We start from the raw sequence: 12,985 nt of genomic DNA, 5'->3' as shown, positions 1-12,985 counted from the left end.
TAAACAGTTTTTTAAAACTTTTATTCCAAAAAAAAATAAATATATTTATCTAAAAAACTATTTTAAAACATTAAACAAAAATGTTTGCATATCTAAATACATTTTTTAAATTAAAATTTTTTTAACATTAATGTAATCTTTAAATATTGGTTTTTTATACATTTGCAAACAATAGTAAATATATACCTGTTTCGATACTTAAACTACCTAAATATAATTTTTATAAATGTTTCAATACCGTACTCCAGATTTGTTCAATATTCCTTTCCTCGTCTTACTTTAAAAGAATCCATAAATGTATTAAAAAAAAAAATGACACATAAAGCAATAAAAAATGGCAGCTTAAGCATATTTCCGGTTTAAAATGCATAAAAACTTAAAACGAATAATACAGTGTGTAATTTTAAAAAATTGCGTTATAGATTAATACGTTCTTTTTTTTATTTACTTCTGAAACCTATTGAACTTTTTTTGCCATTGAATAACTTTTCCATCCTGTTAATGTTCTCAAAGATTTTGATATTTAACCAGATTCTACACTTTTTCGTCATTCTAAAATTCTCAAAATTGAGAACTTAACATCTAAAAGCCGTAGCGTAGTGGTTAGAATTCTGGCTTCAGAACTGAAGGTCTGTGGTTTGAAGCCGGGTTTGGCCATACATGCAACATTGGTAAGAAGCGAGACGTGAAATTCCAGTTTAAATGCTATTTTGCAGTGCTCAGTGAAAAGACCGCTTAGTGATAAGTACTTCTTGGAGCACCTAAACAACTAAAAAATATAAAAATAAATTACTGCAATATGTAATGTAATAATTTAAGATGATATATCAACCATATTTCAATTGTTGATATATCATCTTAAATAATTATTACGGTCTTCAAAGAGTTATTCCATAACCCTTTGAGAACCGTATGAGTTACATAAATAATTTTAGTAAAAGGAATGCAAATTAAAAAAAAAAAAAATTTTCCATCACATTTCTAGTGGAAATATAAGATAGGGCATGTATGTCCCTATGGTACTCAAGTGAACTACGGGGTCCAATATGGCAGTCACATGCAACAAATGTTTTCATTTTTTTAACCTAAGGTATTTAAGTATTTAACCTATAAGTATAATATAAAAAATTAAGTGAAATACTAGTAGAATACAAAATGCTTTGCAAAATTGTTCCACTTAGTGATCATTATTAGCAGTTTTTCTTGATATAAACTAAATTTTCAAATTTCCATCGAGAAGATGTCATTCTCTTTATTGCGCGAATTTGTGATATTCTGCAAAACAATTATGTGTTTTTGTGTGGCACAGGTTCATATCATATGTGAAACTGTCAGTGCGGTTTTTAACTCCATGCTTGGCACATTGAGCTCATCGTTTACGTTGTTCTTTACTGATCAAACAGTGTTGTGGTTTTGGTGTTGTTATGAGAATTCTTGAAGGTGACCTAACAGCTGCTAATGGAGCATTTCTTTGATTGTTAGGTTATTGACCTATAAAACTTCTTGCTACCATTTGTCTATATTAGAGTAGTGTTAACAACTTGTATTCTGATTTTATCTTTTGATTGATTTATACATAAATACAATGACTGTTGTTCACAGCAATAAATATATCAAATACAATGACTGTTGTTCATAGCAATGTAAATCGAAGTCAAAGTCTAGTGCAGTCGGTTTACCATTCAAGTATATGTGGTATCAATCTCGTGGATCAAAAAAAAAGTAAAAAGGTAAAAATTTTATGAGACTCATTAAAAGTATATAGATTGATTATGTAGATAAACATTTTAAATTTTGCGAAAGTAAATTGTTTTAAAATCAAGTATTAATTAAGAATGTAATTTTGATCTTCTTGATAGAAGATGTAGAATAATGAAATTTAAAAACATTTTGACTGAATGGGTAGACGTATTGCCTAATATAATGAATGGGACAAATATGTCCCTCTGCCTTTACAGGAACAAACTCTTTGGACAAGAATGTTGCAAAAATAAAAAGTTTAAATTCAAAAATCAAAAATCAAAAGTTTAATTTCTTCTGGTGATAAATTTACATTTGTATTATTTACCTTGCCTTTATGTTTCAAATAAAGTTAGCCTTAAGACATGTCCATCAACAAGTTAGGTGTGAAAACACCCTCGTTCCATTAATAGGGAAAGTTCGTGTATCTAGGGCCAGATTTTTTCAATGCCCAAATTCAAGACCCTAGACTTGTCTAAAAATGGTGAAAATGATATAATCACATCTCTATACTAATTACTTTGTATTAGTATAAGTATATTGACTTAATAAAACTACAAAAGTCCGTCATGTAGAAAGGTTCAAAAAAAAGTTTCCCAAGGTACAAAAAACTTTTTTTTAATTGTATCTAGGGCTACTAACTATTGAACCTAGGGCCGCTCTCTGAATATTAGGTTCAACTCCATTATAAATTCACAGCAAAGATTAACACATAAATTTGATTAATAATTTATTTAATCGTTTTAGATATTAAATCGTTTTCAACAAATTTTTCAAACCAAATAAATAACAAAATTGTCTAATATTCTGAGCAAAATTGGCAATTAAGTCTACGCGGAAACTGGTAGTCCCAAAAGATTCGCAAGAAAGAAAATCTGCATCAATCTAAATTTAACATCTACCTCGTTATCAAGCAAATTCTTTACGCACATATGGTTCTAGTTACAAGCAAATTATATTTTATTATTTTTTTTTTAGGTGCCCCAAAGAAGTCCTAACGGTCTTATCACAGAGCATCGCGGAAATGTATTTAACCACGAAGTTCATACCTCCTTCCTTACCGTGACGCGAAAGTATGTCCAGAATTCGTTTTGAACCTGGATCTCCTGCTTATAAAGCAAGCGCTCTAACCACTGCGCCACGGCCGCACAAACTATATGGGCCCAGGTACAAGAATTGATAGCCTCATTAAAATTATCTTCTATTAACAAACCCCGATTGAACATTACATTTAATACTTATGTAAAAAACAATATAATATAAAAGAACTTATAGAAAAGCATTTTCCCTAGGATTGCAAAACAATCTAAGATACCAGCGGCATAAACTTACTTTAGACCACTAAAATACGTTTTCCGATAAAAACTTACCGTAAGGCTCTCTAAGAATCAAAATAGGATAAAAAAATATTTTATAAATATTTTTATAACAAATCACCTCACTATTTGATTTTCAGCTTCTTTCTGAAGCGTTTTAGTAACGCTTCAGTAAGAAGCGTTACTAAAAATCAAACTAAATGTATTTACAAAATACATTTAGTCAAAGAGATTTGCATTTCACGCAATCCTTACACATAGCACAAGTACTAATTTAAATAAATATTTAAATCAATGCCAACATTTAAATTTACTTAAATAATAATCAGAAATAATAATAATAATAATAATAATAATAATAATAATGATAATAATAATCAACTGTTGAAGAGTGTTTAAATATTAAAATGATACAAAATTTTAACATGCAATTAAATCTGTCTATTTTTAACTAACATGCAATTAAACCTGTCTGATTTTAACTAGCATGAGATAAATCTGTCTAATTTTAACTTAAATGCGATTAAACCTGTCTAGTTTTAACTAACATGCGATTAAACCTGTCTAATTTTAACTAAAATGCAATCACTGCTAGCCCTCAAAAATTAATACAAAACTTAAATTGGATTACTTTTGATATTAATTTTTTAAAATTAACATGATTTAACTTCTGGACATTTAACCTGAAACTTAAGTGTTTCTTTGTGTTTGTTCATGAGATTCAAAAGTAATGATTTTAGCATTACTACAACTAAAGAGAATTACTGAGAGCATTATAATATAGGTGGAAGAGCAATCATTTTAATGCAACAGCTTGTGGTATACCATTGGATAATGGTAAACCACAAACTATAGAATCTAACATATGAATTAAAACAAATTGTGTTCTATTTTATAGTTGATTGTTTTGCTGATACCATAATACTCTCTCAAACGAGAATAGCATGATCAGCTACGTAGTTGATTGTAAAACAGATTTTTAACCTTAAGAAAGTATACATGTATATGCATCTTATGTGTTCTTTAAGTAAAAAAAATACAACTTGCAAACAATCTAATTGTATCCTTCGTTTTTTTTATTTAAACCAGTCGTTAAAACATAAGCCATTAAATAAGGCTTACTGTTATTATAAAGATGTTTGAATTTCTCCAGAAACTTGTGCATGGTGTTCGCGAACAGTTTATTTATATTTAGAAGAAGAGGAATTAGGCAACATTTAGAGTAATCTAGTAGAATACCTTTTATATAGATTAGAGTCACTTTAGCTACCCTAAAAATATTCCATTCGGAAAAAACCAATTTTTAATTAATTTTTTAATCTCTTGGATGAAGTTTTAAAAAAATTTTAGATACAGCTATTCACGAAAGTTATATAATATATTTGGTTTTTGTTTAATAAAAAAAAGCTGTAAAATGATGTCGAATTAATTTTTTTTATTTATTAAAAAAAAAATAATTAGCTTTAAAATTAATATGAACATATTGCAAAAATTTTAATACTTAGAAAAAAACAATAACAAAAAATCATATAGGAAAAATAAGAAGGACAAAAGTTTAAACGAACTGCAACATTCGAACAAAAAATGAAAAAAAAAAAGCAAAATTAATATTGAAAGTGTCCTCCTTTGTTTTTATAGCAAAGATAAACCCGTTACCTTCAGCCAGTACTCATTCAAAAGTTGCTTTAAATGCTGAGTTGATTGAATTTCATGGTATGTCAGTAGATTGTTGATCCAAGACCAAATATTTTCAACTGGGTTGAGATCTGGTGATCTAGGGCACCAGGGCATTACATTGAACTTTTTTTTCAAAAAATATTCTTTAATTGAGTGAGCTGTGTGAGCTGAAGCCCGTCTTGTTGAAAGATGACCTGCTTGCTTCTGCCATACAAGTGTCTGATTGATGGAATTAAAACGTTTCTAATGTGTTCTTGTTGGTGTATTGATTAATTCGGGCTTTGTACAGCTCACAGAAGCCTATACTTTTGTGAGAAAAACATCCCCAGATGCCAAGCGAATCTCCACCGCCTTGTCAACAATGTTGCAAAAACCTGTCTGAATATTTCTCAGTTGCAAACCTTTTGACATTTTTGATTATTCCCTTGCAATTTACGACTTGAAAATTAGCCTCATCACTCCAAATAACTTTTGCCCACTGTTCTACAGACTAGTCCAGCCTTTCTTTGGACCACACTCGTCGTTTGGGTTTATCCATGATTGAAAGAATAGGTTTTCTAGCTGCTGCGTACGTTCTAACACCTTTTATCCAACAATGTTCGTTTCACAAACTCTCTGCTAACTTTTGGATTATTTTTTGACTCGTTGAAGAATTGGGCTAGCTTTTTGTAGCTGAGTCTGGGGTTTTCTCTGCTCATTCTGAATATACCACTTTTGTCACAGTTGCTAAGTTTGGATGATCTCCTAGTACGCGGCATGTCGGGCACGTCCTTGGTAAGTTCTTAGGTTTTGATGGTTTTTCGAACGCAATTTTCAGAAACGTGAAGTGTTTTGCCTATTTGAAAGTTTGTGTGATTTTTGCCCTCGCCATACCAATAAATTGCCTCTTGATCTCACTAGAAACTGATTTTTAACCCTATTGCACGCAATTGAAATTAACTTGAAATTTACAATATTTCAAGTTGATTTTTAATGAATTAAATGCTGTCTGATGATGTTGTGATGAATTTTTTGATTGTATGCTACATATTTGATTGTAAGCTACATATTTGATTGTAAGCTATATATTTGATTGTAAGCTACATACATATAAAAAAATTTTGCACCTGATTTATCAATTAATTAGCAAAAAATTGATCCTAAATAAAATCGTTTAAACTTTTGTGACACCTCTTAATTTGTATCATCTACCTTTTATTAAACTTTTGAGTAAACAGTAATGAATCGAAACCTAGTTTTTTTATTCTATAAAAAAATAACCTATTTACCAAATTATTTCTATATTCGTTTTTTTTCAATAAAAATCTATTTCCATTAGATTTTTATTGAAAAAAAACCGAAGATTAGATCTTAAAATTCTGTAATCGTTTAAACTTTCGTGAATAACTGTATAAGCTTAAGAATATATTTGGGAAGAATATTAAAACACTCAATTTTTTGTTTTGAAGATTCATTATGAAAACCATCCAGGGATGCGGAGTTCCGAAAAGGACTTTAAATTTGAAAGTTAGAAAAAGGTTACTTCTTCCTAGTTTTTGGTATCCACCCAGCAAACGTTGTTTTAGTGGATTTGCAGTGAACCTATACAAGCATTTTTTTAGGTTTATAGAAGTTTTGCTCATTGGTTACTGAATCATTAGTGGCAGCCGCTATTAAAGGCAAGCCAATAATTTCCGACATGTTAATAGTGACAAGTTAAAGGCCAATAACTTTTGGCGGCTGCCACTAATGTTCCACTAAGTAATGATGAGCCAAACTGCAGTTGTCCGCTCAAATTGTCTAAATAGGTCAACTGAAGTTCCGCCTTAGAATGTTTGCTGGACCTCTAAAACTATAAAAAAAACTTATAAAATACAAATGGGAAAAAAATTAGGACTTTTAGGTTAAAAGAACAATCAGTTTTTGAACTCGGAGTCCTTAGGTATAATGGCAGCGAGAACTCTGGGACTCCGGCCTTGAAAAATTAGTTCCAAATCATTAATACTTATGAATTTTTTTTTTTATCAGATTATATGTCAACCAACAAGTTTGAAATTTTGGGACACTAGAGACTAGAAAAAAATTTAGATATGAAGTCATTTTAAGACTTCGCATCATTAGACTTATCACTATCTTCTGTCGCAAGCCTAATAAAGAAAAATATTTGTTTAAATTTATTAGGAAGCCTCTAAAGTCATATTAAAGGATAGCATTTTTATTTATAAAATGTTCTTGGATAGTGGCAAATTAAGTGTTAAATAAACTAGCAGAAGTGATTGAATCAGAGGTGATTTTGCCATTAAGAAAGAGTTGCCGATATTAGAACATATCTTAAATGGAACAAGTGCATTTATTTTGGAAAAAATATACATAATGACTATAATTTGCATTTTCTAGTAAAACATCTTATTTTCTACTTTTTGAGAGATTTTGAAAGTTAACCTCAAAAAATGCACACACACCATTGGTTTTAAGCTTTTATGCGTCATATTTTTGTGAACTAGTTTTGTGTTCACAATATATTGATTGCACCTGGCAAACTAGACTGCTATGGGTTATACGGTTTTTTATGTTTAATGCAATGGGATTTAAAATGCAAATAACAACATAAACTTATCTTATAAGTAGTTGCACGCATTATATTGCAGCGATATATAACAAAAAAGTTCAAAGTTTTCTTGATAATGTTTTACCTTGTTTTCTTTACATCATCAGTGAATAAATCAAAAAATTGAAGAAATATATCAGACACAAATTTAAAATAATAGTTACAGCAAAAAATCTCAAAATTAGTACTTTTTTTAATAATTTAAAAAAAATAAAGTAAAAGAACGTCATAATAGTTAAAGGTTTTGTACTTTTTTTGCTTGTAGAACTTTATATCGCCAATATTAATTCTATTATAAATTTTTAAATTGTAAAGATAAAAATAATTATTAATCAATTTTTGTTGGTTTTACTGTTTCTTTAAAAAACAAAAAAACAACCTGTTTTTGGGAAACCGGTCGCGATTTGATCAGAAATAACATCAAAAAGAGTGCAGTCTTGAGATGAATGAGAGCAGTATAGAACAAAGAGAAAAACAATAGAGTGAAAAGGTGCTAAACAAAAGCACAAAAAGAATAGTCTGTGGATTCAACGAATATTAGTTACTGATAGAACAACTTGGTGATGACGATTGTTTTTTGTGCTTTAAAGCTTTTGATAATTTCTTTGATAGGCATTTTTGAATTTGTTAAGGAACTGGAATTAAAGCACAGATAGTACTCTATTTAATAGTCCAAGCAATTGCCTCATTTCTATTATTAAACCCTAAGCTGTAACAAAGGGCTCCAAATGTGGCCTCGACAAAATACGAACAGGGACACCATCCATGCGCATCATGGCATTGTTAGTTCTCTAATATTTTACAGCTGTTAATGGAATCAGCCTCTCTGAGAGCTACCAAAGTATTCGGGAAACCTGATTACCAGCAGACCTCAGAACCATAAAACTGAGTTTTAGAGCTGTATCCTTACTAGGAAAGAATAGTATGAGTTGCCTGGTCATACAAACAGAGGTATAAGCAAAGTTCGTGCATTAAGTCAAGTAGATCCAGCATTCAACATCCTAAACTGAAAACGATGTATAATAAATACATCTACGCCAGCCTAATAGATGAAGAAGGGGTGCAAGGCTGGTCAAAGGATAGAATTTGTTTACCCTGTAAGTCTTTACCTAGGAGGCCTTCTACCAGTCTGTAACCGGATGCATTTAACGTCTCCCCAAGATGAGTATTTTTATCGAGACATCATCTCTAGCCTTTACTCAACCAAGAACTCTAAGGCAAGGGGTATTTTAAGTCAGAGTTGTCTTCTCCTAGTATTTGCCTAAAAATGCGTACCCTACAAGGCAGCAGGACTTAAAGCATGTTGCATTTTACCATTAGCGGGATTACCTGACCTGACACTTATTAAATAGTATTTTTTTTTTGAGTATTGTATTTTGCCGGTAAAGAAATGTTATAACCGACATAAATTTACAAATAAAAATAATGGCCGAAGCAAGGAGAAGACATTTTTTTTTTGTCTTATCGCCAAGCACCGTGTTACAACTTTTTATAAAATATTTTCTAAGATTATAAAGTATAAACTAAGAAATAAGATAGATAATTACAAAAATATTAACATTAAAATAAGATTGTTTTAATTAAAAGTAATACCATAAATAAATTAGATAAAACAAAAAACAAACAAACGAGCAAATAAACAAAAAAATAATCTTAAATTAACTACATTGTTTTTTAGTTGATGTAGTGTTTTAGATAATTTTATTGATCTATTTAAAAAAATTAAAAGATAAATCAACATCTGTGTGTGATAAACACTGCTTTGATTTAATTTTAAACTGATTAAGGTAAATATTCTTCTTGGAAAAAATGTTCGGAAAACTTTTCCACAAAAATAGCCCTCGATTCTAAATTGAATAAGAACTCAGTTTCGAATAAAATTTTGGTACTAAAAAGTTGTTTATGGAAAATCTAGTAGGTTACTTTTGGCGTATTTCATCAAAATAAGTTTTAAAACTTTTGGAGTCCACATTTCAATTTATGCATGAACGGCAAAACTAGTTGGTGTTAAGTTTGAAAATATTTAAGGCACCAAGCCTATGTAAAAGAGGTTCACAGCATTTACGTAGAGTGGAATAGCTTTACCAGCTCTAAATACAATTCTTACAGCCTGTTTTTACTTGCTGTACAGTTTTCCTAACTAAGTGTGATTAGTACTTGCCCATGCAATATTGCCGTAAGTTAAATAACTATGTACAAAAGAAAAATATAAATTATTGAAGTACCTTAAATTTAAAAGTGTCTTTGCTCTATAGATCAATGGAGTTTATATATCAATGGAGTTTATATGTTGTTTCCTTGATAGATTTTCATCAAAATTCATTCCTAATAAAATTAAAGAAGTTTGCCTTTTTATGACAGTTTTATTAATTTGGTAGAGATTGGGTCGAATGAGAGGTATTTCTTTTGATTTGCTTGATTTGTGGAAAAGGGAAAATTTTGTTTTTTGAACATTCGAAGGCAGTTTGTTGTATATATCATTTATTTACTTTATTTAGTTATTCATTGACTACTATAAAAAGTGTTTCAATATTTTTATGAGAATAAAAAAGATTAGAGTCATCTGCAAATAAAATAAAATTTAATAAGTTTGATGTTGAAGATAAATTATTAATGTATAGTAAAAAAAGTAAAGGTCCTTAATGCAAATAACTCCCATCTTTTTTATTCCCTCAGAAATAATAAAACATTTTTTAGATCAGCTAACAAACAGTTTGATAAAGCTTATGAGTTGTTTATATTTAATAAACTCTCTCTAAATGTGGATAAGACCAAATTAATTTTTTTCCAAAGAGTAAATAGTTAAGAAAATATTCCCATAAAACTGCAAAATCTTATAATCAATAACGCTAACTTTGGAAACATGAAACTTCAGTAAATAACTATGTATTAGGCGTATTATTAGATGAATATTTACGTTGGAGTGAACATATAAATATATTAGGAAAAAAATATTAAAAAGTATTGTCATGATATATAGGGTTAAACCGTTTGTAAGCAATAAATCTTTAAAAAGTTTATACTTTTATTCATTAGTTGTTATTTGATAATAGTAATAGTATAAAAGTAAAATAAATAACAATTCATTGATTGTCTTCTTACAATTAATGAATTGTTATTTATTTCACTTTTATACAAATTGGTTTTAAGGTATTCATATACATTTTAAAGTATACATGTATACGGTTTTGTAGGGGATAGGGGCGAACGCGAAGTAACTTTAAACATGGTCAAAACAGTATAATAATACAATTTCTTTTTGCCTGCTCAAAGGGGATCCCATGCTCAGTTTAAGACGTGCAGTAGTGTAATTATGCTGCAATTGTTGTTCACGATAATTTGATCCTAACTTTTTGCTGACAATTTCATGCAACTTTTTTATCGATCAACATTCCTGTTGTAGCTACTCTGGATATACAACCAGTCCATTTGTTGTTGTTGTTGTTGTTGTTGTTGTTGTTGGTGTTGTTGTTGCATAGTATATTTTTTGCACTTAATCATTAAAATTAGCATTTTATTCATTATTATACAACAGTGTTTGTGATTGCCCCACGGTGTGCTCGGAATTACCCCATTTACGTAAGGTAATTTCAAACACTAATGGTTTTATTTATGTCCTAAATTTTTTTTTTATCATAAGATTTATAAAAATTTCTTTTGAGGTTTTGTAACTGAATAGTTAGGCTAATTGATAAGCAATAAGTATGATCAATTTCGTATAACTGGTGTCTTTAAATTGCATTCCCGCTCAACTGTTCGCCAATACCCTACTCTTTCCTAAATAAAGTACCCGTTTTTTTTAACTTTTGTTCTTTATTTGAATATAACTTTTGACATTAATAATGGTTTTTCAACTGCTTCTTAACCAACCACAAACTACTTTATATTTTACTTTTATATTTTTCAATAAACAAGTTGTAATAAGCCATTTACGTGTTTTAAATTTTTTTATACAATGGTAGCTTGCTTGGTGACATTCTCACAAAGTACACAACAATTGTCACAAAACGAAAAAGAAACGTTGCTGTGATATATAATGAAAAAGTAACGCTGCAGGTAAGGTAAACAAAGGTAGCTGCTTTGATATCTGATAAGATTAGGTTTTTTCTGGTTTGTCTTGAGCAACTTCTATAGACAAGTTAGGTGCTTTGAAATCTGCATAAATAATATAAAGATTAAATTATTTATGCAGTCATTATTACAATATTAATATGGATTATTTAAATATTCATGCCTGTTACAAAGTTTTAAGTTACAAATCATTAGGCTAAAAACGATATTGCAAACTGAGTTGATTTAACAAAAACAATACAGGTTCAATAGATTAGGGGCTGTTTAAATTACACGTGACACTATTTTTTGGCGTTTTTAGAGACCCCTTCCCCTACGTGACATTTTGTGGCACTTCTGGGAACTACCCTCTCCCACCCCAGTATGACGTGACAAAGACAAAAATTTCTTTTCAAGACCTAAATTTGTTCCCGAATCGGATTTTTACCTACGAGTATTGGAGTTCCATGCTCTTTGATAATTGTTGAAAGCCAGTTGAGGTAAGAGGTATGATCATTGTCGTGATAATACCACTCAATTGTTTCTTCATCTGAATTTGAAAAAATACACATGAGTTCAAATAAACATTAAACAAAAAACAAAAAACAACAACGGTGAGTTTTGACGTTTGAATAACATTAAATAATACAATACTTAAGCAAACTGTTTTGTGTTGTTTTATTGATTTGATAGTTACAAATGATAGTCTACAATTGACACAAATTCTTTTTGATAAAAAACTTTGAATGCTTGGACAGTAGTAGTTGTATGACAATACTTTGGGAAACCTTTTTGTGATTGTCTTGGGCAAAATTGTTTTGCTAAGTAATAAGTTTGAAAAGTGAATTGCAAAGTTGTTCTTTGTATTATTGCATTCAAGCCATTTTCTCCTTGCAACAAAGTAATTTTTGACTTTCTTTAACATATTTAATATCCCATTCTGCTTTTAGCTGCTTTATCTGTACACGTTTTTTACTCTTTGGTTCTTTGAACTTGGCTATAGTTTCAAATCAATCTATGACTTTACGGGATCAAAATTATGCAAGAATTTTACCAGCAAATTATTGGCAAAATTTGTTGTTTCCATAACTTTGTCTGTTGTTTCTCCTCTTGAATTAAGATGGCTTTCAAAATAGTTAAATGGAAGTATTGTTCCTTCTAGGTCATGACTTAGCGGAGCTATTCCTCTCTCTACTCTGCTAAGGGCACTTTTGCAAGGAGCATTGGTGGCCACAAACATTATATAAATTAACAAACGTTATATTAATTATTTTATTTTATTTTTTGTTATTTTTTTTTTTTTTTTCTATTATTTATTTATTTTGCTGTTGATAAATATTACAAAAAAGAAATTACAATAAAAGAAAAATCCTGGCCGGAGCAAAAAGAAGACAGGTTGTCTTATCACCGAGCCCGAGAAATTAATATGTATTATATTTAAAGATCTAATCTAAAGCAACTATTATTACGTAAAGTTTTAGTCTATTTATATAAATATTGTTGAAAAAAATAAAATAGGATTTTTGATGGTAATATTAATTGATTTTAAATAATAGCCTACTACCTGGTTATTCTATGTTTGTAAGATCAGAATTTTTTTTATATGTGAGCAATT

This window comes from Hydra vulgaris, chromosome 02 (assembly GCF_038396675.1).
Source record: "Hydra vulgaris chromosome 02, alternate assembly HydraT2T_AEP".
NCBI lineage: Eukaryota > Metazoa > Cnidaria > Hydrozoa > Anthoathecata > Hydridae > Hydra > Hydra vulgaris.
Note: the sequence above shows the minus strand (reverse complement) of the source record.